Raw genomic sequence first — 25,636 nt, forward strand, 5'->3', positions numbered from 1 at the left:
AGGAGACGAGAGGTAGCAGCGGCTAGCAAAAAATGCACATGGGACTCACCAAGCTGACAGACGAGTCTGGAGCAGCACGGGGAGGTGGACATTTGCTAAGGTACTGTACATTATGCACTCATTGCTCACAATCTGTTCATGGTCCTGCCTCAAGAATAGAAGCCAAGAGTCAGTGTTTCTTTTGAGACAGACTCATAGGCAAATGCAGGGGGGTTTCCGGTTGCCCAGAAACCCCCCTCCTGTTGACAAGTGGCAAATTATGGAAGCTTTTTCTATCAAGTTTGCTGTGTGTGTGGTTCTGAGCCCTCATTCAGTGCACTGGACCAAAGCGTAGCTACCAGAAAGAAGAGACAGGAGCTTTACCATGAGGTGGGAGAATGTGTGCTTAGAAAGTGCAGTACTGGTTCTATAATGTTTGTGCATTTATTATAGTATGTTTAACCTTTTCCTAACCACTTATCTTATTTATATTATTTAAATCTGTTTGCTACAGCCTATACTATAGATCACCTATACTGTATTACATGTTCTACAGAGTGGGATATTTGCAGATTGCATTTGGAAACCCCCCTCTAGAAATCCTGCGTTTGCCACTGATTCCTGTTTTTACATAAAGGAAGGCTTTGTTTTGTGATCCCTATTTGCAGTTATAAGGCCATGCACTCCATAGAAAGGAATGGATCAACAACTGTGGCAAAAACTAATTTTGGTAAAAGAGATTTCTAACATCTGAACTCATTACCCACTGCCTACAATGCATACATAGATTTTCATAGTTAGCCAGCAGGATAAGTGACACATTTTTTGCATTTATCTTTTACGGTATTTTTTATTTTAGTTTTGGGGAGATTTTATATTTAATGTTGTGCACGCTTTATGTGAATGTTATATGTTTAATAAATGGACATTGCATTTTATATAATGTATTTAGAATATTTATGAATAGTGTATATATACATAAAAAAGGCTTCCTGATGAAATCCCTTGATGGGTCTGCACCACTATCCACTGAGAACACCAGGGGTTTCTTGTAATTTTATCTTGTTTGTCATATCAAGATTTAAGTGGATCCTTGATTGGGCCATTTTGCCCCTAACTGGCAGCCATGTGTGGTTTTTTTCTACCATATATATTCCCTCGCCAGCACTTATGTTCTACTGGTAATTATTGGTAAACTTTTTTATACACTATAGACTACTTGGTAAAATATATTGGTATATACAGGCTCTCTCCTTTTTTAAACCACACTGCTCCATCTTCTACAACGATCATACTGTCATTGGGTGGGCGCAAGGGGAGGAGTCGATACTGGAAAGGGGAGGAGTTATGAATGGAAAGGGGGAGGAGTCATGATTAATAGTTAAATTGCCCCCCCTAAAACAAAAGTCTAGATCCGCCCCTGGGAAGGTCTCAGTTTAAGAAGATTGACCTGATATGGGAATATATTGGCAAGTGAAGAAAGAAATGTAAATACTAAGATAAATTCCTTATGTCTCATTAACAACTCAATTCTTGGGATGTAATATGAAGATATCATGAACATATGAAAAAAATACACGGAACCAAATACTTTATTCACTAAGAAATTTATATGTACACTGCGGTGGGAATTAGATTGGGAGAGAGGTTTAGTGAGGTAATAAAAATGCGTACCTCACGCAATATTTTGGATTACCATGAGTATGCATGCTCCTGGTACCCGCAGTATCCAATTTATTAAAAATGGTCACAAGGTTTTCAGCACTGAAAACACCACGACGCAAGTAAAATTAAAATTCACAATATTAATACTTGCCTGTTCCGATTGTCTCTGGTGGTGTCTGTGGTACCATGTCGTCTCCCATCCACCTTACCACTGGGGAGGGGGCTGCTGGGAGCATCTGGGGTTGCTGGGAGGCTCAAGGACTGCTGGGAGATGTAGTCCTCCCAACGAGTGGCTCCGGGGGGGGGGGGGGGGTCACACACACGGACACACAGGTACTCATTCACACACACACACACACACACACACACACACACACACACACACACACACACACACACACACACTTACAGCAACTCTCACACACACACACACACACACTTACAGCAACTCACACACACACACACTTACAGCAACTCACACACACACACACACACACACACACACACACACACACACACACTTACAGCAACTCATATACATAAACACTCACACGCACTACATACTCAATGCTGCTGCAGAGGTCCTGGCTCCCAATGCTGGATGCAGAAGATACCACTTCGGAAGGTGAGTAATTACAGCATAATTAAGCTAATTAGAAATTTCCAACAGCTTAATTAGTCCTCAGGAGGGGAAAATGTGCCACCGGGGTATAGTTTTCTGTCCTTCATTAGAGTAGCAAAACCACACAACTACGGGGAAAACTGCGCAGCAGGATTTTATTAATTTTCCACCCTCAATTGAATTCCCCCTGTATATAATATAAATCCTCATTTATCATACATGTAAAACAGTATCGCTCTATGACCTACCCCGTAATGTGCTATACATAGATCGCTATATCCTTCCCCTGTAATATGCTATATATAGATCGCTATATCCTTCCCCTGTAATATGCTATATATAGATCTCTATATCCTCCCATTAATATGCTATATATATATATATATATATATATATATATATCTTCACCGGTAATGTGCTATATATAGATCTCTATACCCTCCCCGTAATGTGCTATATATAGATCTCTATATCCTCCCCCATAATATGCTATATATAGATCTCTAACTCCTTTACCGTAATATGCTATATATAGATCTCTATACCATATCCCGTAATATGCTATATATAGATCTCTATACCCTCCCCGTAATGTGCTATATATAGTTCTCTATATCCTCCCCCATAATATGCTATATATAGAGCTCTATCTCCTTTACCGTAATATGCTATATATAGATATCTATATCCTATCCCGTAATATGGAATACATAGATCTCTATATCCTTCACTGTAATATGCTATATATAGATCTCTATATACTCCCCCGTATTATGCTATATATAGATCTCTTTATCCTTCCCCATAATATGCTATATATAGATCTCTATATCCTCCCCCGTAATATACTATATATAGATCTCTATATCCTCCCCCATAATATACTATATATAGATCTCTATATCCTCCCCCGTAATATACTATATATAGATCTCTATATCCTCCCCCATAATATGCTATACATAGATCTCTATATCCTCCCCAGTATTATGCTATATATAGATCTCTTTATCCTTCCCCGTAATGTGCTATATATAGATCTCTATATCCTCCCCCATAATATGCTATATATAGATCTCTATCTCCTTTACCGTAATATGCTATATATAGATATCTATATCCTATCCCGTAATATGCTATACATTGATCTCTATATCTTCCACTGTAATATGCTATATATAGATCTCTATATACTCCCCCGTATTATGCTATATATAGATCTCTTTATCCTTCCCCATAATATGCTATATATAGATCTCTATATCCTCCCCCGTAATATACTATATATAGATCTCTATATTCTCCCCCGTAATATACTATATATAGATCTCTATATCCTCCCCCATAATATGCTATATATAGATCTCTATATCCTCCCCTGTATTATGCTATATATAGATCTCTTTATCCTTCCCCATAATATGCTATATATAGATCTCTTTATCCTTCCCCGTAATATGCTATATATAGATCTTTATATCCTTCCCTGTAATATGTTATATATAGATCTCTATATCCTTCCCTGTAATATGCTATATATAGATCTCTATATCCTCCCCCGTAATAAGCTATATATAGATCTCTATATCCTCCCCCGTAATAAGCTATATATAGATCTCTATATCCTTCCCTGTAATATACTATATATAGATCTCTATATCCTCCCCCGTAATATACTATATATAGAGCTCTATATCCTCCCCCGTAATAAGCTATATATAGATCTCTGTATCCTCCCCCGTAATAAGCTATATATAGATCTCTATATCCTCCCCTGTAATATGCTTATGTGACAGGAACACTGGAATAATGTTTGAGGGCAGGTATGTTTGTCCCAGGTTCTTGTCCTACGTGTTTTAGAAAAAAAAAATTCAAGGAAAATGTTTGTTTTGTTAGCAGCTTTTCCGTCTGTTGAAAAGCTGGATAAGGGTCCTGGGAGAGGGAGAGGGGGCAAGTTCCAGCCATTGGGCCCAGTTCAGGTCTTGGGCCTCACAGAGGGCTAATCAGGGCTTTCAGCTGTGTAAGAGTGTTATAGGGCTGCTAGCCTGATCAGTGTGTGCAGACTGCCTGGGGAGAAACTGCAGAACCTCTGTGAGGGAAACCTGCATCCTTATACAAGTGATCCACACAGTGCTTACTGGAAAAACTCTGTGTTTTATTAGAGACAGTCAGGTACATCTTGTGTATAGTTAGTGCTGGACAGGCAAGGCATTTTCTTTTGATTTTGATTTTCTGCATAATAAAACTGGTTGCGCCCAGTTGCACCACAAAACTGAATTTGTATGATCTCCCAGCTGCTGCACACTGCTGTCTACCCCAGGAGACGGCACCTGTTCCCCTACAGTGTTACAAGCTGGTGGAGAATGCGAGCATTCCGTTCTGCGCATAAGTGAAAGCCGCAGCTTTATGACACCTGCAGAAAACTGTGGTTTATGCAGATACAGCCCAGTGGGAAGTTGCTGAGACTCACCCCGTAAGATTCAATATATGTCCTGGGTGAAAGCATCTACAACGCAGCCCAAAAAACCTGTTGACATGGAGGAACTTCTTAAGGCCTTGCTGCAAGCTACAGCAGCTCAGCAGGAGGCCAACAGACAACAGCAGGTGGCAATTGAGGAAAATAGAAGACTACAGCAGGTGGCCATTGAGGAGAGTAGGAGACTACAGCAGGTGGCTCTTGATGAACTTTACAGGCAACAGTGTCAGGATAGGGAAGCCTTAACAGAAGTGGTGCAGAGCCTTGCAGCAAGGACTGGAGATGTTGCCGCCAGTGCTCCGACCAGCTCTAGTTCCATATGGGCCAGTCACTTCCTGCAGAAAATGACGGAGGCTGATGATATGGAGGCATATCTGAACATGTTTGAGAGGACTGCCGAGTGTGAGAACTGGCCTAAAGCACAATGGGCCAGTCTGCTAGCACCTTTTCTTTTGGGTGAGCCCCAAAAAGCATACTTTGATTTAAGCCCTGCCGGGGCTCGGGACTATGAAAAACTAAAAACTGAGATCCTAACACACATGGGAGTCATGCTGTCAGTACGGTCACAACGGGTGCACCCTTGGGTGAATGCCATGGAGAACCCTCCTTACTCACAAATGCATGCCCTTATTCACCTAACAAAAAAATGGTTACAGCCAGAGACATTAACTGGTCCCCAGATGGTTGAAAGAGTCGTCATGGACCGCTATTTGAGATCTTTGCCCATGGTCCTACTCAAGTGGGTGAGCTATGGGAATCCGGATACAGCTGACCAGTTAGTGGACATGGTAAAGAGGTATCTGGCAGCAGAGGAACTACTCATGACTACCCAGCAACCCCTAGATCCTCAACAGCGCGCTTCAGTAAAGACTGGTAAGACTGTTCCGTGGGAAAACGTTGCTGGGCAGTTAAGAGAATGCAAAACTGGAGAAAATGTAAATATTGGCCCTGGAGACAGGCCAATGGGGCTAGAAAGGTCTCTGCCACCCAAACGGGTTGATATTCGTGTGTTTAAATGTTTTAGGTGTGGTATGCCAGGTCATGTTGTTGCCAATTGCCCAGTAACGCAAGAACCCATGCAATGTGATGCTACCTTTGAATGTGGCAGAATGTCTTTCTTTGCTAGGTTAGCCTGTACTGTTGTACCTTCACCTGAGCTGGTAAAACAGATGTGTGTAGTGTCCCTAGGTGGTAACCAGGTAGAGGCGTTGCTTGATTCAGGAGGTTTAGTTACCCTTGTGAAAGCGGGGTTAGTGAACCCCTTAAAGGTCCAGCAAATAACTATTGGGGTAACTTGCATACATGGGGATACCCAACACTATGTCACTGCTGAAATGAATATAGAAACCTTTTGTGGGTCAGCAATTGTTAAAGCAGGACTGGTCCCTACCTTGGTGCATGGGGCCATAATAGGGAGGGATTTTCCTCATTTTTGGAAACTGTGGGAATCCCGTTTAGCAACAGGTGTGAGCAGTAAAGAGCCAGTTGACAATACCGGAGATTTTATTGCTGTACGTGTGTCCTCTGAACTCTCTGACCCTTTACCTTTTGCTAGTTTGGCTGGGGAAGTGACAGATAGGGAGTTCAGTGAGGACCCTCTTGCTGAGAACAGAGACATAGTAGTTAGAGCTGAAAGCGTGCCTGACCTTGAGGTAAAGAAGGATCTATTTGTGTCTGAACAGTTAAAGGATCCTACCTTAATAAAGGCTAGAGAGAATGTTAAATTTATTAATGGGGAGCCTGTGGTACCAGGTGACAGGATTACGTATCCGCACATGGCCATCTGTAATGAGCTCTTGTACCAAATGGTCAAAAGGGGTGAGAATGTGGTGGAACAGCTGGTAGTTCCCCAGCCTTATAGAACAGTTTTAGACTTAGCTCATAGTCACATTACAGTAGGACATTTAGGCGCAGAAAAAAACACTGAGAGAGTTTTACAAAGGTTCTTTTGGCCAGGGGTTTATAAAGAGGTGTCTGAATATTGTTCTTTCTGTCCTGAATGCCAGTATCATGCCCCCAGACCCCATTTCAGGAGCCCACTAGTTCCCATGCCTATTATAGAGGTCCCGTTTTACAGAATAGCCATGGATCTCATGGGGACCTTGTTAAAGTCCACTCAGGGCCATCAGTATATCCTGGTAATAATGGACTATGCCACTCAATATCCTGAGGCTATCCCTTTACGCAATATCACAACTAAGGCGATAGCTAGGGAGCTGGTGCAGGTTTTTAGTAGGTTGGGAATACCAAAAGAAATCTTGACTGACCAAGGTACCCCATTTATGTCGAGGGTCATGTTAGAATTGTGTAAATTGTTTAAGGTCACTCACCTCAGGACATCCGTCTACCATCCCCAAACTGACGGGTTGGTGGAAAGGTTTAATAAAACATTAAAAAGTATGTTAAAAAAGTTGTAGATAGAGATGGAAAAAACTGGGATTGTTTGTTGCCATACTTGTTATTGGCCATCAGAGAAGTTACCCAGTCCTCTACGGGGTTTTCTCCATTTGAGTTATTGTACAGTAGACAACCCAGAGGGCTGCTGGACATTGCCAAAGAGACGTGGGAAGGACAGCCCACTCCTTATAAAAGCATTATTGAACATGTAACACAAATACAGGATAGGATTTTATCAGAGAGCACATGGAACAGGCTCAAAGTGCTCAACAAAGGGTATATAACTGGAAAGCCAGTGTACAGGAATTTTCTCCTGGAGATAGAGTTCTTGTTTTGGTACCCACTCTGGAAAGCAAGTTTTTAGCTAAATGGTAGGGACCATTTGAGATCAGGGAAAAAGTGAATGAGGTTAACTATAAAGTATACCAACCAGGAAAGAGAAAACCCGAACAAATTGACTATGTTAACATAATAAAACCCTGGAAGGATAGGTTGTCTCTGTCAGCTGCGCCTTGCCCTTCTGTGTCTGCACCTTGTTTGCTTCCAGCAGTAAAGGTGTCAGAGACATTATCAGCTGATCAGAACAACCAGGTTAAAGAGATTCTCATCTGAAATAGGGAGATGTTTTCAGAGCTGCCTGGCCGGACGGTCATAATAAAACATGACATTGTCACAGAACCAGGGGTCAATGTCAATTTAAAGCCATATAGGATTCCTGAAGCTTAGCGAGAAGCTGTCTCTAAAGAAGTTAAAAACATGTTAAAACTTGGAATTAAAGAGGAGTCTAACAGTGAGTGGTCCAGCCCCATAGTTCTCATCCCGAAACCAGATGGTAGCATACGCTTCTGTAATGATTTTCGTAAGCTAAAAGTGATGTTCAACTTTGATGCATACCCCATGCCCCATGTGGTTGAGCTTATAGAAAGGCTGGGAACAGCCAGGTTTCTCACCACTTTGGACCTGACCAAATGTTACTGGCAAATACCTTTAACTGATAGCGCAAAAGAAAAAACAGACTTTTCGGTTCTGGAGGGGCTATACCAGTATAAGGTGTTACCCTTTGGGTTGCATGGGGCTCCAGTAACCTTTCAACAGACAATGGATAAGATTTTGAAACCCCATAGAAAGTATGCAGCTGCCTATTTGGATGATGTGGTAATTCACAGTCCGGACTGGGGGTCCCACTTGGTTAAAGTACAAGCAGTGCTTGACTCCATCAGAGAGGCATGGTTAACTGCTAACCCAAAGAAGTGCTGCCTAGCGATGGAGGAGGTGAAATACTTGGGCTTCACCATAGGTAGAGGTCTGATTAGGCCCCAATTGAATAAAATTGACGCTATTCAAAACTGGCCTCGTCCAGTGAATAAAAAACATGTAAAGGCTTTTTTGGGAATAACGGAGTACTATAGATGATTTATTCCTAATTTTGCGACCATACAGCAGTGCCGTTGTCAGACCATACCAAAGGAAAGCAGTCAAATATGGTGAAATGGAACCCTGATGCAGAAAAAGCATTCCAGGCATTGAAAGTGGCTTTATGTTCACAACGGGATCCGGACTGAAAGTCGACAGTAACTAGGTCGACAATGTCTAGGTCGACCACTGTTGGTCGACAGTAACTAGGTCGGCAGAGTGTCTAGGTCGACAGGGTCTTTATGTCGACATGTTCTAGGTCGACAGGTCAAAAGGTCAACATGAGTTTTTCACAATTTTTTTCTTTTTTTGAACATTTTCATACTTAACGATCCACGTGGATTACGATTGGAACGGTAAAGTGTGCCGAGCGAAGCGGTAGCGGAGCGAAGGCACCATGCCCGAAGCATGGCGAGCGAAGCGAGCCATGCGAGGGGACGCGGTGCACTAATTGGGGTTCCCGGTCACTCTACGAAGAAAACGACACCAAAATAACATTAAAAACTCATGTCGACCTTTTGACCTGTCGACCTAGAACATGTCGACCTAAAGACCCTGTCGACCTAGACACCCTGTCGACCTAGTTACTGTCGACCAACAGTGGTCGACCTAGACATTGTCGACCTAGTTACTGTCGACTTTCCATACCACACCCGTTCACAACCTGTATTGATAACACCAGATTTTTCAAAATAATTTGTTGTACAGACAGATGCCTCAGAGGTAGGGATAGGGGCCGTGTTGTCCCAAAACAGAGATGGGGAGGAACACCCTATAATTTATTTGAGTGGGAAACTCAATGAGCATGAAAGAAGGTATGCTATTGTGGAAAAGGAGGCTTTGGCCATTAGATACCTTGAGATATTACCTCTTGGGTAGACAGTTCAAACTAGTGACAGATCACACCTCTTTAAAATGGATGGATGTACATAGAGGTCAGAATGCTCCTGTAACTAGATGGTTTCTAGCATTGCAATATTTTAAGTTTACTTTTGAACATAGGCCGGGTACACAATTGGCCAATGCAGATGCGTTGTCCCGCTTCTTCTGTTTAGGGGATACAAGTGTTCCAGCCCATAGGTCAAAACAGGGGAGGGCGATAAGTGACAGGAACACTAGAATAGTGTTTGAGGGCAGGTATGTTTGTCCCAGGTCCTTGTCCTACGTGTTTTAGAAAAAGAAACTTCCAGGAAAATGTTTGTTTTGTTAGCAGCTTTTCCGTCTGTTGGAAAAGCTGGATAAGGGTCCTGGGAGAGAGAGAGGGGGCAAGTTCCAGCCATTTGGTCCAGTTCAGGTCTTTGGCCTCACAGAGGGCTAATCAGGGCTTTCAGCTGTGTAAGAGTGTTATAGGGCTGCTAGCCTGATCAGTGTGTGCAGACTGCCTGGGGAGAAACTGTAGAATCTCTGTGAGGGAAACCTGCGTCCTTATACAAGTGATCCACACAGTGCTTACTGGAAAAACTCTGTGTTTTATTAGAGACAGTCAGGTACATCTTGTGTATAGTTAGTGCTGGATAGACCAGGCATTTTCTTTTGATGTTTATTTTTATTTTCTGCGTAATAAAACAGTAGCGGTCAGTTGCACCCCAAAATTGGACTTGTATGATCTCTCAGCTGCTGCACACTGCTGTCTACCCCCAGGAGACGGCGCCTGTTCCCCTGCAGTGTTACAATATATAAAGATCTCTATATCCTACCCCGTAATATGCTATATATAGAACTCTATATCCTCCCCCATAATATGCTAAATTTAGATCTCTATATCCTTCCCCGTAATATGCTATATATAGATCTCTACATCCTCCCTGGTAATATGCTATATATAGATTTCTATATCCTTCCCCCGTGATATGCTATATATAGATCTCTATATCCTCCCCCGTATTATGCTATATATAAATCTCTATATCCTCCCCCGTATGATGCTATATATAGATCTCTATATCCTCCCCGTGATATGCTATATATAGATCTTTACATCCTCCCCCGTAATATGCTATATATAGATCTCTATATCCTTCCCCGTAATATGCTATATATATATATATATATATAGATCTCTACATCCTCCACTGTATGCTAAATATGGATCTATATATCCTGTCCGTAATATGGTGTATATGGATCTCTATATCTTCCCCCGTATTATGCTATATATAGATCTCTACATCCTTCCCTGTGATATGCTATATATAGATCTCTATATCCTTCCCCTGTGATATGCTATATATAGATCTCTATACCCTTCCCCCGTGATATGCTATGTATAGATCTCTATATCCTCCCCCATATTATGCTATATATAGATCTCTATATCCTCCCCCGTATTATGCTATATATAGATCTCTATAGCCTCCCCCGTATGATGCTATATATATATCTCTCTATATCCTCCCCCATATGATGCTATATATAGATCTCTATATTTCCTGGCACTCTCCTCGGCACAGAACTCTCTATATCTCCTCATAGTATTCTACTGATAGATAGATAGATACTCAAGCTCTCTGCAGACTTCTTTATATTCATACAGAAGACACTTTGATGTTTCTACTGAGATCTACCCATCTATATTCTGTCCTCTTTATACCAAACATTCCCATTCCTTGTCCGTCCTCCTTATACAGAGACCTTCCCATCTCTATCCCATCCACCTTATACAGAGACCTTCCCATCTCTATCCCATCCTCCTTATCCAGAGACCTTCCCATCTCAGTCCTATCCTCCTTATACAGAGACCTTCCCATCTCTATCCCATCCTCCTTATACAGAGACCTTCCCATCTCAGTCCCATCCTCCTTATACAGAGACCTTCCCATCTCTGGTCCATCCTCCTTATACAGAGACCTTCCCATCTCTGGTCCGTCCTCCTTATACAGAGACCTTCCCATCTCTGTCCCATCCTCCTTATACAGAGACCTTCCCATCTCTATCCCATCCTCCTTATACAGAGACATTCCCATCTCTGTCCCATCCTCCTTATACAGAGACCTTCCCATCTCAGTCCTATCCTCCTTATACAGAGACCTTCCCATCTCTATCCCATCCTCCTTATACAGAGACCTTCCCATCTCTGTCCCATCCTCCTTATACAGAGACCTTCCCATCACTGGTCCGTTCTCCTTATACAGAGACCTTCCCATCTCTGGTCCGTCCTCCTTATACAGAGACGTTCCCATCGATAGTCCGTCCTACTTATACAGAGACGTTCCCATCCGTAGTCCGTCCTACTTATATAGAGATCTTCCCCTCTCTAGTCCATCCTCCTTATACAGAGACCTTCCCACCTCTGTCCCATACTCCTTATATAGAGACCTTCCCACCTTTATTCCATACTCTACCTTATGACCCCAGACACATTCTTGTGTTGCTGAATAGTTATCCCACTTGGTCTTTGAGGTCCTTCTGCACCTTCTCATATTCACGTCTAGATATTGAGCTCACGTCCTATTGCTGACTATCTACTGACCTGTCTAGAGATGCTTAAATTTTGGCGACTCAGCATCTTGTGGAAAATATTCTTTTCTCAAATTAGCATTTTTCAGCATGGTCGTGACACGCTGAGCAGAGAGGAGCTGGATACCCTAATGGAGATTAAGGAGTTCGAGGGACTGGTAAGGCACCACTTGTATGGGCACGGAGACTCATACACTAGTAGGGTCACTTAGGGTATAGGCGGGCAGTCATATAATGCAGTGGCCAAGAAATTAAGGGGGACATTTACTAAGCAGTAATAAGAGTGGAGAAGTGAGTCAGTGGAGAAGTGGCCCCATCAACCAATCAGCAGCTCTGTATAATTGTATAGTATGCAAATTATAGATGTTACTTACATAGAAATTGCCGGCAGATAAGAACCACTTGGCCCATCTAGTCTGCCCCTTATTTTTATTTTTTTTATATTATTTTTTATCACTAACCTTATTTGATCCTTATTTCTTTGTAAGGATATCCTTATGTCTATCCCATGCATGTTTAAATTGCTCTACTGTCTTAGCCTCTACCACCTCTGATGGTACTTCAGTGCTGATTGGTTGCCATGGCCACTTATGCACCGGCTCACATCTCCACTCTTATCACTGCTTAGTAAATGTCGCTCTAAGTATTCAGGTGCTTAGACAAATGAGTCTACAACCTCTATGACACCAGCAGCCAACAAGGAAGAGCCGCGCACCAACACCAAGTGCAGACACTCAGCAATGCTGACCACTGTATGTGACACTGGGGGGACATTTACTAAGATGGGACTTCTGTTTAACATGAGATGTTGCCTATAGCAACCAATCATATTCCAGGTTTTATCTTCTAGAAGTTGCTAGATAAATGAGAAGTCAAATCTGATTGGTTGCTATGGGCAACATCCCATCCCAAATAGAACTCCCATCTTAGTAAATTTACCACTAGGTGTGTTGAGTAATACAATGTATATTTATGATAAGTATAAGGGGGAGGTGTATCAAACCTTAGAGATACATAAAGTGAAGTTGCTCATAGTAACCAAACACCTTATAAATGTCATTTTATAGACTGTGCTAGACTCTGGTTGCTAGGGGCAATGTCTCCACTTTATCTCTCTCCAATGCTTGACACATCTCCCCCATAATATTCTTAATTTCTAATCACAATTCATTATAAGATACGGCTCAAGGGAGTCACATGAAAACCATAATTAGTGTCTAATAATAGAAGTATTATACACACCAAGTACTGACACAGCTCCGATGACCAGGTTGAAGCATGTATACATATCGCAGTATGATACGAGATTCTGAATGCTGCACGGGGGGTAATACAGTACGTGGTATTATATCCCCCCATAGATTGGGTCATCATACATTCACCTTCTGAAGAAGCCATATATAACGAGGAACATCGTTAAGGTGTAAATCCAGGTGACTCTTCTCCCCCGTAGGCGTCGCTGCCACGGTGTACCCAGGCGCTTGGACCCGATCCGGGAAACAGCGACTTCTGTCAGCAATTATTTGGGGCAGGACCCCGGCAACTTCCATCACGCCATTCAATACCAGCGACTGCTGTCAGCAATTATCTGGGGCAGGACCCCGGCAACTTCCATCACGCCATTCAATACCAGCGACCGCTGTGGTGTTGCTTTTGCTAGGAGGAATGTGTGTGTACCTAGTTCTCCTTCCTGAGTATTTGTTGTCACTGGACGACATCCAGATTATAGGGGAATATAACACAACGTACGGGTGTCTTGTTTGCTCTTATTCTACATACAGAAATCTAAATGATTTAGCAGTCTGGATTATGGGGGTAATTCAGACCTGATCGCAGCAGCAAATTTGTTAGCAGTTGGGCAAAACCTTGTGCACTGCAGGAGGGGCAGATATAACATGTGCAGAGAGAGTTAGATTTGGGTGGGGTGTGTTCAATCTGCAATCTAAATTGCAGTGTAAAAGTAAAGCAGCCAGTATTTACCCTGCACAGAAATAAAATAACCCACCCAAATCTAACTCTCTCTGCAAATGTTATTTCTTCTGCGTTCCTTCATGGCAGCCATTACTCTGGGGATTGTATCCATCCTCCTATAATTAGACAGGCAGTTTTTTTTCTTTCCCCCAGCAGCTAAGTACCGCCCACTCTGGGTATAAAGCGACCCTCCTCTTCCTCCTCCCTAGTCTTTTTTCCTGTCTCCTATTAGAGCAGAGTAGTGTTTGTTGTTTTATTTTTGGTTTTATTTAATTTTTTTAGGCTTACCTCTAATATTCCCAGTTTGCGGTTATTGCTTCATACTGGAAGAGGGTGGCTCCCTGGGAAGAGTGGCAAAGTGTGCCAGGGGCGGTATGAGTGAGTCCCCACTAAACAGCTTAAGGTGTCTGCCCGCAGCCTGCTTTTGTATAGAGGCCTCTCTGCATCGCCGCATCATAGTGCACATACCACTTTTCCCCTGTGCTTGTGTGAGAGGGCAACGCCGGGGCGTATAGTGCCTGCTGCCGTGCAGGTGTAGACGTACCACTTACCAGACGCCGCAGGCTCTCACTCTCAAGTGCCGGAACTCTCGACGGTCCTGGAAACTCTTCTGGACGACCTGGACACAAAACCTAAGATGGAGAAGATTGTTGAATACCGTCCCCCTGACCGTGGACCGAAACGCCCTCCGTGTTCGAAGAAAATAGCTCTTTCGGGCTAGGTGAGGGTCATCCCAGGCGTCCGCCTCAGAGCCCGAATTTCACCTATAGGCACTTTCGCACCAGGTGGAAATTCCGCCTTGCACCGGCGTGCAAGGCTCACCGTTGCCCTGAAGGAAGGGAGATAGATAGGGACACACACAGACGAAAAACCCAGACCGTTGTTACTCACCGTCCTACGTCTTGTACTCCGATCTTCTCCACTTACAGGTCCCTGTAAGGAGGCAAAGAAAGAAACAGCCGTGCAGGGCCTAACTCTAAACTAGTGTGCGTCCGCTACACTAACTGCATACAAAGCCCTCAAACTGGCTCAAGTGTAAGTGGTGCAACATAACTAGGCACAAACGCTATAACAACAATTTGCCCTGCACGGTAATACATACATCGGAGTACAACAATAGCACAGTGCAGTTCCTTTAGTTCCCTACCTATACCCCAGGGGTGAGCGCTGTACAGCCTACCCACCTCCTGTACCTTCCCTTATGTGGGCCTCTGGCCTACCTACCTAAATACCCTGGGGCAACTACTCGCTAGGTCTAGTGCCCCCCTATCTACGCACGGACCCGTGGTCCGACTGTACTCACAGGCCTAATGCCGGCCTACTCGTCCCTCGTGGGGTGACCTGGGCCTGGTGCCCAGGGCCACCTTAGGTTACCTACTGGCCAAATTACTCTCGGGCCTAATGCCCCCTAATGTCACACAGGCCTATTGCCTGGCGTGCCCCCGGGCCTAGTGCCCGCCTACTGTGCGGCCGAGGGTGGCTCGGACCTAACGCCCGAACCCCCGGGTGGCTGAGTGGTCGGGTCTGGGCCTACAGGCCACAGGCCGAGTGGAACCCCGACTGCGCGTGGCCTCGGACCCAGACACGCCGACTCGCTGGTGCCCACGGACCGGGAGGGCCTGACTGAATGCCCACAGGCCGGAAGGGCCTGACTATGCCCACGGGACTAGCGCCCGAACACCTGGTGGTCTAGGGAGGAGGGCCTAGAGGAAGGTGGTATAGGCCCAAGGCCTCTTACCCGGACCGGTGGGAGAGGCTGTGGAGGGGAGCTTTGTCAGCTCTTTGGCTTCCCTCTCTCCACAGCACTCTCCGGGCCGTCGACTCCGCCTCTTCTTCTGGCTCCGACCCGTCTTCTGGTGCCGTCTTCTTCTTCTGACCCGTCTTCTGTCTTCTCCGTCGCCGCCGCTTCTTCTTCCGCCGCTGGTCTTCGTCTTCTGTCTTCTGGAGCTCTTCTCTGCTCCGGCGCGCAACTGACTCCCGCCGCCACCCAGCGCCTGATATAAGACGCTGGGAGGAGGCGGGGCCATGACGCGGCGGACTCCCATTGGTCCGCCGCGGCGGACTCCTATTGGTCCGCCACGGCGACTCCTCATTGGGCGCCAAGCCACGAGCAGCGATTGGCTCGCGTCTGGCGCCCATTTCAAATCTGGAGGCGCTGATTGGAGGAACTTGGATCCTCTCGGATCCTCGTTCCTCCGTACTCCGGCGCACTCGTCGCGCCACCGCCCGCCGCCTCACACTTGCGTTCTCCCCACTCCGTGGTGTGGGTGGAAGCGCGGCTAGGGGAAGGGACGCACTGGCGGGAGGAAGGGAGCGCTCAACAGTGGCGGCTGGCGGGCGGAAGTGCTGGGCGGCAGGCATTCCTGGAGGATTAGAGGGAAGCTCTGCACAAGTGCTGCAGCTCTATGATAAGGAGCTGTTTTAAAAAAAATGGCACTGCACACAGAGATTCAGACTGCAGTGTCTCCCTGAATGGCTGGGCAGGTTCCTGTGCATACCAGCAGCAATATCATGGAGGAGCCTTCTTCCCCAAAGTCAACTGTTGCCCTAAAGAGGTAAGTCCTCATAGAGGGCATATATATATATATATATATATATATATATATATATATATATATATATATATATATAATATAATATAGTGTTAGAGTAGGTTATGATACCAGTATAATAGTGTGCCTCCAACTAAGAGAATGTGTAAAATGAAGCACAAGGAAATTCAGTGTGCTGCCTGTGATAAAATCTTCTCTTCTGTGGAGAATACTACATTCTGTGAAGATTGCACTAGAAATGAGGCCAGTGACTCTAATCAGTCCAGACAAATCCAGAATCTGAAAGAGTGAATGAAGAGCTCATTTGTTACCAAGCAGCAGCTGTCTGAGTTGCAGGGAAGTAAAAGGCCTAGAAGATTATCTGTCCAATCTGGCTGATTGGAAAGAAAATCTGGCAATGTCTGGGAGCAAATGGCAATTGACTATTTGCTCTCAAACATTGGAAAACAGACAAAAATGGACTTTAAGACAAATTGGTTAGGTTTGTTTCATTAATAAACCAATTTATCTGAACTGTTTTTGTCCTTTTTCTTGATTTTGGTAGCAAATTGTTGATTGTCATTTGCTCCCAGCCATTGCCAGATTTTCTTTCCAACCAGCCAGATTGGACAGATAATCTTTAAGTGTGTAGGGCCAAGACTAGCATTAATTCAGTGGAGGATTGAGTCTCACATGATTGTAGTTAAGATGACGAGTATCAGGAGGAGGATAGGAAATTCACATTTGAATTGGTGGACAGTCTGTTAAAGAATATTTATAAGACTATGAATCATAAAGAGCCTGAAGGAAAACGTGGTGATGAAGATGTACTGTTTGCAGTGTTTGAAAAAAAACAAAAAAACTAGGAGTTTCTAGTTCACAAAGCATTAAAAGACATTGTCAGTTAAGAGTGGCAAAATATTGATAAAAGGCTTGGTAATATTAAAAAGACTGACCGTATGTTTGCTATTGAGGATGAGCAGGTTTGAAACTGGTGTATGGTACCTAAAATTGATGCTGCAGTTGCTGAGGTAGTTTCAAAGACTACTATTTTGTTGGAGGATGGTGCAGTTCTAAGGGACGGTATGGATAAACGGATGGAAAGTGCCCTAAAAAAGCTACATATTTCCTCAGCGGTGTCATTAAAGTCAGGTGTAGCAGTTGCTTCAGTATCCAGAGCATTAAGAGTCTGGGGTCAGCAATGTCTACAGACTTAGAGGAGAAAATGTCAAGGTAATGTCTGTTGAAAAAATTTTTATATGAAAGGAGTAAAATATCTGTGTGAGGCATCCTTAGATGTTCTAAATTTTGCTGCAAAGTCTATGGCAGCAGGAATAATGGCAAGGAGAGCTCTGTGGCTTAGACCGTGGGCAGCAGATATCCTTTCCAAGAATAGACTGGTGTCTTTACCATTTGAAGGATCATTGTTATTTGGCAATAAATTGTAAGCCATTATACAGAAAATATCAGGAGGTAAATCAGCAAAATTACCTCAAGATAGAAGGAATAGATTTCCTGTTCCCTACTCCAGGCAACAATTTAAAGAGGCCAGGAGATATAGGCCAGGTCATGGTTACATTGGCAAGTATTCGTCAGGGACAAATCGTCACTCCTTTCGTCAGTCCTACAGAAGAGGTCGCAGACAATGACTATTGTGGAGTTCTGGACTCCATTCCAGTAGGGGGAAGACTTTGGGAATTTAGCAGTCATTGGAGAGAGTCAATTCAAGATACGTGGGTGTTGGATGTCATAGCCAATGGTTACAGAATAGCGTTTTCGGTAGTTCCAGATGAAAACAATTTTCTAGTATCAGAAACACCTTCTCTGGCTCCAGAATTAGAAGCCCTAAGGGACAGTTTAAAGAAATTGATCAGAGCAAAGGCAGTGGAGGTTGTCCCAAAGTTCCAGATAAGAAGCAGATTCTACTCAAGAATATTCCTAATAAAAAAAGCCTCCTGGGGAGTTCAGAACTATTCTAGGCCTCAGACACCTAAACAGATTCATAAAAACAAGAACATTTCATATGGAAACCCTAAAGTCAATTTTGATAGGGGTAAGGAGAAAAGATTTTATATGGTCCATAGACATAAAGGATGCTTATTTTCAGGTACCTGTAGCCAGTCATCATAGAAAGTATCTAAGTATCTAAGAATCATGGCTGGCTGATAAACTGGGAGAAGAGCCAGTAAGAACCAGAACAAAAAATTAAGTTTCTGGGAGTACAACTGGATACTTGCAGCTATGTAATAAGTCGTCGGAAGAGAGATGCAGAAAAATAGAGGAGCTGGCAGTTCTGGTAAGAGGGTGCAGCACGGTGACGTTACGTCAAGCGATGAGTCTATTAGGAATGATGGCGTCCACCATAGATATAGTCCCTTGGGGGAGATGGAGAATGAGGAAACTACAGATGGACATTCTCCGGTTCAGTCGAAAAGGTTATTCTCTAAACTATCGAATAGGGTTGCGTCAAGAGAAGAGGCGGTCCCTAGATTGGTGGTTGGAAGCGGAGCTGATCGAAAGAAGCATGTCTTTGGCTGGACATCAGTGTCTAGTGTTAACAACAGACGCAAGAGCAGTAGGTTGGGGAGCACATCTGCTGCAGCAAAGTTGCCAAGACCAACGGAATCAGAGAGAGAAGAGACTATCTTCAAATCACAGAGAAATTATGGCAGTTTGGAATGTGATAATATTTTTTTCGGAATCAATTATGTGGGAACCATCTCAAAGTGTTTTCGGACAATGTAACGGTAGTGGCCTATCTGAATCGGCAAGGAGGCACCAAGAGTCAAGCACTAATGGTGAAAGTGTCAAGGATACTTCAGTGGGCGGAAAGCCACCTTTGGTCCTTGTCAGCCCTGCATGTTCCAGGCAAAATAAATCTGGAAGCAGACTTCCTCAGCAGACAACAAGTGCTAGCAGGAGAATGGGAACTAAATGAGGCAATGTTCCGGGACATTGTTCAAAGGTTCGGACAGCCTCAAGTAGACCTGATGGCCACACATATCAATGCGAAGATGTCCCTGGATTTTTCCCGTTATCATCTACCAGGAACAGGGGGAGTAGATGCCTTCTCTCTTCCGTGGAATTTCAGACTGGCTTATGTGTTTCCCCCGTTTCCAATGATTGCCCGGATAATAAAGAAGATCAGAGAAGAGAAGGCACAAGTCATAATAATTCTTCCCTTATGGCCAAAGAGAGTTTGGTTTCCCTCAGTGATGAGGATGGCGGAACAAGGACCTTGGAGACTACCTCCTAAGGAGAGATCTGCTACACCAGGGGCCGCTGCTACATCCGAACCTTCAGCTGCTTTATTTGACAGCATGGAAGTTGAATGGCAGTTACTTAGGAAAAAGGGCCTGTCCGAGCAGGCCCTCGATTTGCTAATTCAGGCAAAGAAGGGGTCTTCAAGTGCATAGTATAGAGTCTGGAGAAATTTTATTTCCTGGGCCAGTTCAGATTTCGGCACTCAGAAAGCAGATACGTCTCACGTGTTACAGTTCCTGTTCGAGGGCTTCGAGAGAGGTCTGGCAGTGTCGACTATCAAAGTCCAAATAGCAGCACTCAGCGTGTTCCTTGACCGAAGGTTGTCGGAGGCCGATTTAACAAAAAGGTTTTGTCAGTCAATAAAGAGGATACGCCCTAGAGTTAGGTTAATCCTTGCACCATGGGACCTGAATTTTGTGCTAGATGCCTTAATGGCGCCACCCTTTGAGCCAATACAGGAGATCTCAATAAAGTTGTTACATGGAAAGTGGCTTTTCTAGTGGCTATTACGTCGACCAGGAGAGTTGGTGAGCTACAAGCCCTGTGGTCAGAAGAACCTTATTTAAATTTCCTTCCGGATAGAGTTGTTCTTAGAACTAATCCAAATTTCCTTACCTAAGGTTGTTTCAGAATTTCATTTGGGTCAGGAAATTGTCTTGCCGTCCTTTTATCCGGAACCACAGAACAAGGAGGAAAAAAGGATGCACCATTTAGATTTAACCTGAGCAATCTAATTATATCTGGAGAGCGTGTAGGAGTTTCGGAAGACCAAACACCTGTTTGTGCTGCATTCAGGACCAAAGAGAGGTGACATGCCTACTAAGCAAACCATTTTCAGATGGATTAGAGAACTCCTAACATTTGTGTATGAGGAAAGTGATCGGGAGGTTCCAGGAGGACTAAAGGCACACTCTCTATAAGGGCGGTGGCAGCTTCCTGGGCTAGGAAGGCTCAAATGTCGGCAAATGACATATGCGCAGCAGCTACCTGGTCATCTATACATACGTTCTCTAGTCATTATGTGCTGCATGTTGGAGACTCCCACGTTGGGAAACAAGTCCTTGAAAGGGCTTTGGAATAAATAGTTATTACTATTCAACATTAAACCGTGGTCTCTTTCTAATTTGTTACCCTCCCTGTATTGAGCGTTGGTATATCCCAGAGTATTGGCTGCCATGAAGGAACGCAGAAGAAAAAAGCAAATTATACTTACCGATAATTTCATTTCTTCAAGATACTTCATGGCAGCCTATGATATTCCCTCCCTTAAGTTTTTCTTTTTTTTTCACAGAAGGTGTCGGTAAGGAGACATTCAAAAGACTAGGGAGGAGGAAGAGGAGGGTCGCTTTATACCCAGAGTGGGCGGTACTTAGCTGCTGAAAAAAAACTACCTGTCTAATTATAGGAGGATGGAATACAATCACCAGAGTAATGGCTGCCATGAAGTATCTTGAAGAAATGAAATTATCGGTAAGTATAATTTGCTTTTATCTGCCCCCCTGCAGTGCACATGGTTTTGACCAACTGCTAACAAATTTGCTGCTGCAATCAATTCTGAATTACCCCCTAAGTGTTAATGCTTCGTCCTAGTCATTATCCTGTTACTAATAGTTGTTGTGTATAATTATTGTACTTTTACCCATTTAAATATACTTTACTGGTGACTTCCTATTTCCGGGAACTGTTTTTTTTTTATGAACATGTTTTGTGATAATAAAGTAAGAATATGACATATACTGCTCATTAATATACATTTTACCCCACAACACTTACTGTACCCAGGACAGTGGTGCCTCAGCTGCAAATCCACACTCCAACATCTCGTCCTATAACTTCTGTCCTGAGTCAGGGAACTGACAAAAGTTCAGGAGCCTTCACTAAACTCAATCAATGATTGTTATCATGTGAATTGGACTTATATTATAAAGTATCCCCAGCCCACTGTACATCGGCCATCTATATGAAGGTTCCTGTGTCTATACATTATGGAAAATGATCACTAAACATCGATAACTTTAGCTGGTGCATAAGCCATACAGTATGTAATATGTAGAATGCGGCATTATGGGTCAGGGGCTGCTAGCATATAGATTTTTGGTATTACCCACAGAAACATTGAACATTTCTTGTCCAAGTACAATAATTGGGCTGAACAGTATAAGGAGCCCCAGTATCGAACAATTTTGAGGGTATGTTCCTGAGAAAACAATAATTTTTGGGAGCTAGCCACAAATATTATGTATCCCAGCAGTGGAAGAAGGATCTCCGCCACTGGCTGCGGTCCTTCCATTTCCATCCGCAACCGCATCCCCGATAGCTTTAGGAGCCCCTGTCCCTGCCTGCGCCGGGTGATAAATGCAACCGATGTGATCGCACTATGCAATGCGATCTGGGCTCCATATTAGCGCCCAGGTTTGCATTGCAAAAGCGATCATTAGTAAATGGGCCCCATAGTTACTAAAAGAACTCCCTAGAATTAAAGTAGAACATTTACCTAAAATTGTCTGATGAAGACACAGAAACTCACTACTGCTGCTGCTGCCATTTTACAGTTTATGAAAAATGTACTCTTTCTTTAGTGACCTATGTTACCATGGAAACAACCAATATTGACCCTCATTCCGAGTTGATCGCTCACTAGCTGCTTTTAGCAGCCGTGCAAATGCTAATCCGCCGCCCTCTGGGAGTGTATCTTATCTTAGCAGAAGTGCGAACAACAGGTTCGCAGAACTGCCTCAAAATATTTTCCTGCAGTTTCTGAGTAGCTGCAGACCTACTCCTACCTTGTGATCACTTCAGACTAAGTATTTAGTTCCTGTTTTGACTTCACAATCACGCCCTGCGTCTGGCCAGCCACTCCCCCGTTTCCCCAGGCACGCCTGCATTTTCATCTGACACGCCTGCGTTTTTTAGCACACTCCCGGAAAACGGTCAGTTACCACACAGAAACGCCCACTTCCTGTCAATCACTCACCGATCAGCAGAGCGACTGAAGAGAGTCGCTCGACCTTGTGTGAAACGGCATAGTTTGTCGTGAAAGTACGTTGTGCGTGTGCACTGTGGCCCATACGCGTGCGCAGAAGTGCCAATTTTTTGCCTGATCGCTGCGCTGCAAACAACGGCAGCTAGCGAACAACACGGAATGACCCCCATTGTCCAATGTGTTTCCATGCTGAGATTATAATATGTAACAAAGGTTGAGTTATCCAAATGACCTATCACATGGCAGCTACAGAGCCTGAGAGAGTTCAACAGGTTATTTCAGGAGTTATTACGGTAAATTGAAGCACCTGCTAAAAACTCATTTGTGAGTTTCTTATGAGTTCCAGCTTGATTCCTTTCACTCCTCAGGACATACTTGGGTGGTATTTACTATCAGTACTCAGGGAACAAAGGTCTGTTTACCCAAACGGAATCTAAATGTCATTTTGACTATAGTTTAACAAATGCCTGAGGAGTGGCTGTGGCTCTTCTGTCCTTTCAGTGTCGCTCTGGTTGTATCACAACGTATCTATTCTACCCCGGGTCCTGTGTGTGGCACAGCTGGCATCTCAGTGGCAGCATAGAGGTGTAATCTGTGGAGGTATATAATTATCTTCTCTACCCCGGGTCCTGTGTGTGGCACAGCTGGCATCTTAGTGGGCAGCGTAGAGGTGTAATCTGCGGAGGTATATAATTATCTATTCTACCCCGGGTCCTGTGTGTGGCACAGCTGGCATCTTAGTGGGCAGCGTAGAGGTGTAATCTGCGGAGGTATATAATTATCTAGTCTACCCCGGGTCCTGTGTGTGGCACAGCTGGCATCTTAGTGGGCAGCGTAGAGGTGTAATCTGCGGAGGTATATAATTATCTAGTCTACCCCGGGTCCTGTGTGTGGCACAGCTGGCATCTTAGTGGCAGCGTAGAGGTGTAATCTGCGGAGGTATATAATTATCTATTCTACCCCGGGTCCTGTGTGTGCCACAGCTGGCATCTTAGTGGCAGCGTAGAGGTGTAATCTGCGGAGGTATATAATTATCTATTCTACCCCGGGTCCTGTGTGTGGCACAGCTGGCATCTCAGTGGCAGCGTAGAGGTGTAATCTGCGGAGGTATATAATTATCTATTCTACCCCGGGTCCTGTGTGTGGCACAGCTGGCATCTCAGTGGCAGCGTAGAGGTGTAATCTGCGGAGGTATATAATTATCTATTCTACCCCGGGTCCTGTGTGTGGCACAGCTGGCATCTCAGTGGGCAGCGTAGAGGTGTAATCTGCGGAGGTATATAATTATCTATTCTACCCCGGGTCCTGTGTGTGGCACAGCTGGCATCTTAGTGGCAGCGTAGAGGTGTAATCTGCGGAGGTATATAATTATCTATTCTACCCCGGGTCCTGTGTGTGGCACAGCTGGCATCTTAGTGGCAGCGTAGAGGTGTAATCTGCGGAGGTATATAATTATCTATTCTACCCCGGGTCCTGTGTGTGGCACAGCTGGCATCTTAGTGGCAGCGTAGAGGTGTAATCTGCGGAGGTATATAATTATCTACTCTACCCCGGGTCCTGTGTGTGGCACAGCTGGCATCTCAGTGTCAGCGTAGAGGTGTAATCTGCGGAGGTATATAATTATCTATTCTACCCCGGGTCCTGTGTGTGGCACAGCTGGCATCTTAGTGGGCAGCGTAGAGGTGTAATCTGCGGAGGTATATAATTATCTATTCTACCCCGGGTCCTGTGTGTGGCACAGCTGGCATCTCAGTGGCAGCGTAGAGGTGTAATCTGCGGAGGTATATAATTATCTATTCTACCCCGGGTCCTGTGTGTGGCACAGCTGGCATCTCAGTGGCAGCGTAGAGGTGTAATCTGCGGAGGTATATAATTATCTATTCTACCCCGGGTCCTGTGTGTGGCACAGCTGGCATCTTAGTGGCAGCGTAGAGGTGTATAATTATCTATTCTACCCTGGGTCCTGTGTGTGGCACAGCTGGCATCTCAGTGGCAGCGTAGAGGTGTAATCTGCGGAGGTATATAATTATCTATTCTACCCCGGGTCCTGTGTGTGGCACAGCTGGCATCTTAGTGGGCAGCGTAGAGGTGTAATCTGCGGAGGTATATAATTATCTATTCTACCCCGGGTCCTGTGTGTGGCACAGCTGGCATCTCAGTGGCAGCGTAGAGGTGTAATCTGCGGAGGTATATAATTATCTATTCTACCCCGGGTCCTGTGTGTGGCACAGCTGGCATCTCAGTGGGCAGCGTAGAGGTGTAATCTGCGGAGGTATATAATTATCTATTCTACCCCGGGTCCTGTGTGTGGCACAGCTGGCATCTCAGTGGCAGCGTAGAGGTGTAATCTGCGGAGGTATATAATTATCTATTCTACCCCGGGTCCTGTGTGTGGCACAGCTGGCATCTTAGTGGGCAGTGTAGAGGTGTAATCTGCGGAGGTATATAATTATCTATTCTACCCCGGGTCCTGTGTGTGGCACAGCTGGCATGTCAGTGGCAGCGTAGAGGTGTAATCTGCGGAGGTATATAATTATCTTTTCTACCCCGGGTCCTGTGTGTGGCACAGCTGGCATGTCAGTGGGCAGCGTAGAGGTGTAATCTGCGGAGGTATATAATTAAGCTCACCCTGGTGTTATCTTCTGTCTCACTTCCTTTCTAAACAGATTGATCCTTCGGATACGGACCAGGTCTTTAAGGAACTGGATAAGAATGGAGATGGAGAAATCTGCTTGAAGGAGTTTAACTATATGTATAGAAAGTTTATTGTGTATTATGAAATGAATGAGGACTAAAGTGTCTGAAGGCTCTGGCGACCGCTGGTGGGGTCATCTGAAGCCACAACGGTGTCTGAATAAACAGAGAATTTAAACATTTAA

General features: G+C 44.4%; 1 long non-coding RNA gene across 2 annotated transcripts; it reads left to right on the plus strand.

Moving 5' to 3' along the window:
* The first annotated feature begins 2,133 nt into the window (after positions 1-2,133).
* On the plus strand, positions 2,134-25,636 carry LOC134980850 (uncharacterized). Of its 2 annotated transcripts, none has more exons than XR_010190480.1 (3): positions 2,134-2,269; positions 12,088-12,166; positions 25,424-25,636. It is a non-coding gene; the product is annotated as an uncharacterized LOC134980850 (long non-coding RNA). The 2 variants fall into 2 exon arrangements; XR_010190479.1 differs by lacking the exons at positions 2,134-2,269; positions 12,088-12,166 and adding exons at positions 16,448-16,534; positions 21,066-21,244.

This window comes from Pseudophryne corroboree, chromosome 12 (genome assembly GCF_028390025.1).
Source record: "Pseudophryne corroboree isolate aPseCor3 chromosome 12, aPseCor3.hap2, whole genome shotgun sequence".
Classification (NCBI taxonomy): domain Eukaryota; kingdom Metazoa; phylum Chordata; class Amphibia; order Anura; family Myobatrachidae; genus Pseudophryne; species Pseudophryne corroboree.